Source organism: Bubalus kerabau, chromosome 19 (genome assembly GCF_029407905.1).
Source record: "Bubalus kerabau isolate K-KA32 ecotype Philippines breed swamp buffalo chromosome 19, PCC_UOA_SB_1v2, whole genome shotgun sequence".
Classification (NCBI taxonomy): domain Eukaryota; kingdom Metazoa; phylum Chordata; class Mammalia; order Artiodactyla; family Bovidae; genus Bubalus; species Bubalus kerabau.
Window position 1 is genome coordinate 12056783 of NC_073642.1, and position 5386 is coordinate 12062168.

Sequence of the window (5386 nt, forward strand, 5' to 3'; positions counted from 1 at the left end):
ACTCTCATACATTTTTTGCTTATATCTCTTTTAAGGGCAAAAACCTGATTTTCAACAAGGTACTTTGAGATAGTTCATTTGACAAAATAAGTAGATTGTGACTTGAGTGGATGATATTCAATTTGGATTTACATTCTTAAATAAAAGGAATAAGCTAGTACTTAAAAATATATATATTTTGGTCAGGTTCCTTAAGTTATCTCCATAAGCTACTTGCCATCCCTTCTGCCAACTCATATGTACAGAAGCATTATCCCAATAGATAAACCACGGATAAACTAGGGAAAAAAATCCATTTTAGTTTCTCAATTCTAATCTTTTATTTTTTTTCTTTGTGGTGCTGTGCGGCATGTAGATTCTTAGTTCCATGACCAGGGATCTAACCTACATCTAACCTTCCTGCATTTGAAGTGCTGAGTGTTAAAACACTGGACTGCCAGGTAAACCCTAGTTTCTAAATTCTATGCAGGGATAAAAATACAAGTTATATATATAACTTGACCTGGACATTACTCACAGCCTATACATTTGAAGATTATATCTGTGCTTTTTGCCTCACAGTTACCTCCCCTGTGTAGCAGAGATAAAATCTCTACCTTCCTGCAAATGTGCATATGAATGTTTGTTTAAAAATTGGATTCCCTCTATAAAAATAGCATCGCAAAATTAAGGGAAATAGGAATATTCAGTAGCAATATTACACTCAAACATTTTTTTCTTTTCTTTCTCATTTTTTTTTATCCTTTGTCCAGAAGGAAAAAAAAAAAAACAAAAAAAAACAGGCTTGTAATTGATGAGATGCTTTGGTTTAGGCAACATTGACCCAGAAACCAAGATAATAAAGTGAGCCCATTATTGCAGGGTGGCTGCCACATTAGGTTACACCAAGGGATGACTTTACTTGCAGAGTGGAACAGGTGCTAAGAGATGAACCCACAGGAATAGTCCTTCTGCAATTGTTTAAATACAAAATAATCCTTTTTGTTCTTTTGTAGGCTAAAGTAAGTGTGCCATCTGGAATGTATTTTCTATTAATACCTATTAGAAAATATTAACATTGCTGGTTTGCAATTCAAACAAATCTTTAAAAAGTCACAGTTCAGCTTGCCATGAGCTCCATTTATCAGAATGCATCCGTATAATGAGCCAAGATGTCTTTAAGGCTAAGGGTGAATTTTCCAATAACTTTGTCAATGATCAACCACCCAGTCACAATGTGAGTACGTGGAATGTCACAAATATTAACCACACTTTTGTTTTGCAAGGAAGAAGAATAAATTTTTATTTTGTGATGGTTTCGTTTTTCAACCTATGGATTTCTTTTGTAAAAAAAGCAGATTTGAAACTTGCTTGCAATAAAAGATATGTACACATTAAACAGAATTAGATCAAAAACATTGACAAATAAAATTGAACATACTGAAACTGATGTCATTATCAGTTGGTGACTTTGAACATTTAAGAAGAGATTGGATCTCCACCTCCTGGCCGTTGGTTTTCTTTATGAGTCCCAGCTCTTTCTTGCTTTCACTGACTCATGTTTGCAGTACGTTTCATCTGACCTCAAAATATCCTTCTGATCAGATTGTATCTGTGGTTCTGGAGCCATGATTTTCCATTCTCCTAGGCTTGGGCCTAGATTTCTATGACATTCAGAAGTTTGTTTTAAAATGTGTGACATTTGATTGAAAGGAAGGGGCCCAACGTATTAAACCATGGTACTCAGGGTACCGTCTATGGATGAGCAGCATCTGTCCCTTGGCTGGCCACAGGCACCCAAGCTTGTTAGAAATAGAGACTCTAGAACCCCTCACTCAAGACTGGCATTTTTAACAAGATCTGAAGTGATTCATAAACACATTCTAGTTGGACTGAAGTAGATGCCATTTGGCATTTGGGGGCCTCATTTGGCTGAATCAAGGGTCAGCTTAACCTTGATGACATGGCAGTTCCAAATGCCTGCTGCCTTCATGGCAGTTATCACCAAGGACCAAAACTGACAAATGCATGGACTTTCTCTGCTTGTCTTCCCCGGTAGAGAAGAAAGCATCAGAATTGAGAATATGCTGAGAAGAGTTCTTAGGGAATCACAAATCCTTAGAGAAGAGAAGGGCTCCATTTCTCATAACATGTTTACTCTAAAGGTAATTAATAACACAGGCTTCCCAGTTGGCTTAGTGGTAAAGAATCCTCCTGCCAATGCAGGAGATGTGGGCTCAATCCCTGGGTTGGGAAGATCCCCTGGAGGAGGAAATGGCAACCCATTTCAGTATTCTTATCTGGGAAATCCCATGGACAGAGGAGCCTTGTAGGTTACAGTCCATGGGGTCACAAAGAGTCAACATAACTGATCAAATAAGCAAGCACAAAAGCAGCTAATAACACATCGTCCAATAGCAAATACCTGTAGGAGGGTAGTAGTGTTAGTCAGTCTTGTCCAACTCTTTGCAATCCCATGTACTGTGGCTCTCCAGGATCCTCTGTCTGTGGAATTCTCTAGGCAAGAATACTGATGTTGGTAGCCATTCCCTTCTCCAGCAGATCTTCCAAATTCAGGGATTGAACCCTGGTCTCCTGTACTGCAGGCAGACTCTTTACCATCTGAGCCACCAGGGAAGCCCCCAGGAAATACCTGTGCATCAGGTTAATTGTAAGTTGTAATAACAATAATAAAAACAAAAACTCTTTCTTTGCATCAGAGATGCTCAAAGAATAATGCCTTCTGTTCTCATGATACCTATTATTAGCTGCTTTTTCTTTCTTTAACTTTGCAGAGGGCAAAAATACTCTCTGTGTTTTAAAAGATACTGGAAGTGATTGCTACCTCTCAGGGTATCTTTATTTTATTTTCACCTCTGCGAGCCAACTCTACTGTGACTTTTTATTGCTGCCTTTTTTATCCATTTGGAATTTCATAGGCCAATCGATTCAAATCCATTTTAAATCTCAATGGGCTGGAGCTTGGCATGTGAGTTGGTTGGCCAGGTGCAAGTTTCTCTTCAAAATATGACAAAAGTCATGGCTGAAATATAGAGCGGCAAAAATGTAGGAGAGTTTTGCCAAGTTGCGGCTAAACAAGGCTGACTGTTATTAGCAAGGGGCAGAGGGGCAAACGGGGGAGGAGGAATGTGGGCAGTGTGCTATTTGCATAATGATCAATCTAGTATTTTTTTTTTTTAAAGAACACGCCACTACCGTTCATTCTTTGAGCTTTTAAAATTTTTCCATTAATAAAAATATAACTCAGAGAACTAGCAATGCATTAAACAAATAAGAGAGGTAAGAATGGAAATGTTTTAATGATCTTCAGCCCAGTGTTCAATCCCTTAGAACTTCTATCCCAAAGACACCCCCAAATTCAGTTTCCACCACCAAAGCATGAAGCCTGACTATGGCACTCACAGTTTATGTACCACTGAGCAGATGCTGCAAAATAAGGATGAAACAGTTTCTGGTTCGTCTTAGATAATCACGGCAGATTAAGCAGCAGTTTCCTTACAGTGTTTTTACTATGCATTATTTTTACTAGGCAGCGTCCTTCGAAATAATGGGAATTGATTTCACAGATCTTTTGCATATTACTGATGCTCAGTAATGTTGCCGAGTAAAACCTTTTCCATCCTGCCGCTATGAAAAGGCACTAATTGGGGAAGAAGAAGGTCCCCCCCATGGAAGGCTCTCTTCTTCCGCAGATTTGAAGCTGGGAATCAATTGAGCCAGGGAAACTATATGTGGGCCTTTGTGGTTTTAGCAGCTGGAGCTTTGTGTCCTGATTTAGCTGACCTAAAATTCACACGCTCCCAGATCACAGAGCATCGGCTGCACTGCCCTTGGTTTCCCCTTCTTGGCCCTCAGCTCCCTCCTCCCACCACTGTATTTCTCCTGCTGGATAATAAAAAAAAAAATGGAGATGAACTGCTGGTGAACCAGGAGGCCAGAGAATGAATGCAGAGACAAAGATCACCAGTGTCTTCTGCAGTCAGACACAAATCTTAAAACGCATCCGATTATTTACCTTGACTTTGGGTCCCTGGGTGTGCATTTCATCTCTACCTGGCTGTTTGGCTTATTTCCCCAAAGAACTTACCTGCAAACATTCTCTAACAGACATGTGGATAGAAGATAGAACTTCTTTCTCTCCAAAGTCGTCTCTATCACTGGTTGACTTGGCAATAACAGCTTCATTCCTCCTAGAAATGATTTTTATTGGAAGCCTCTATTTTTTTTCCCCCTCTGAAGCCTTCGTCCCTAAGTCATTTCCTCTTGCTGGGATTGTGAGATCTTGTGTGTTTGGGAAAAGAACAGTGAGAGGAAACAGGCCATCTGGCCTCCACTGCAGTGCCTTATCACAGTTAGCTACAGGACTTAGGCAAGACAGTGAACTTTGCTTGTACCTTGCTTCCTTTCTGTATAACTTTCTCTTTCAAGTGATTATGACCTCCTTCACCTTCATCACTCTTACCTTTGAGGAGTTCCACTATAAAAGTTAAACTCCCGTGTAAAAATTCATTTGCATCACATTATCCACACTGTATTCAGGCCAGGCTGTCCTGAGCTAAACATGTTAGGAAGAAGCTGGAAGATTTATTCATTTTATCTGCAAAATTCTGAAAACAGGACATGGCAAGGTTTTTTTCTTCCATTTAGGATGTGAAAATATTTCGGCTGTGAAAGTATATAACACATGAAAATGTTTTAAATGATAAAGTTGGATGGATTCAGTAGCAAACGTTCTAAAATTATTTTAAATATAATTTGAGTGAGAGAAATCTGTTTCTGTACACTTCAAGGATAAAATGATCAGCAAAGCCCCAGAAGTATCTGTTGTCCCATAAGGTTTTGCAGGGAGTTCAAAGTCGATTAGTTCTGTCCAGGGTTGCAACTGCAGCAGCTCAATAATAGCTATGGAAATTTCCCAAAATATGCTTCTTAAAATACTAAGTCAGTGAGATGTTCATGGTTATTCTAGACACACATGTTCATGTGCACGTGCACACACGCGCATACACACACACACACACACACACACACACACAGTTTTCATGGTGAAAAACAGTTTGGAAGAATTTGAGATGAAATATACTTAAGATAGTTTTTTGATTGCAGTATGTTCGGAGCTTTTTATCTGCAGATGTTCACTATGAATCTCCTTGAGAAAGATTGCCCTCACAGCATCTTTACAATGTACATGACCATTAACTCTTCGTGGGGAAACACCAGTTAATGCCTTAACCAAACCATGCATCTCAGAACACCATTTATTAAACACAGATATAAATTCAGCCTCTTGGAATTAAATAGAAATACAGATTGAATGGGACTCCTAAACACTGCTTTAAATAGATGAAATTCAAACATCTTGACCAATTTTTTTTTAGGCAAAATC

At 39.0% G+C, this 5386-nt stretch overlaps 1 long non-coding RNA gene across 1 annotated transcript; it reads right to left on the reverse strand.

Moving 5' to 3' along the window:
- Window positions 1–1449: 1449 nt before the first annotated feature.
- LOC129634150 (uncharacterized) lies at window positions 1450–4695 on the reverse strand. Its single transcript, XR_008705448.1, has 3 exons — window positions 4088–4695; window positions 2405–2632; window positions 1450–1643 (listed from the first exon to the last, which is right to left on the reverse strand). It is a non-coding gene; the product is annotated as an uncharacterized LOC129634150 (long non-coding RNA).
- Between the last annotated feature and the right edge of the window lie 691 nt (window positions 4696–5386).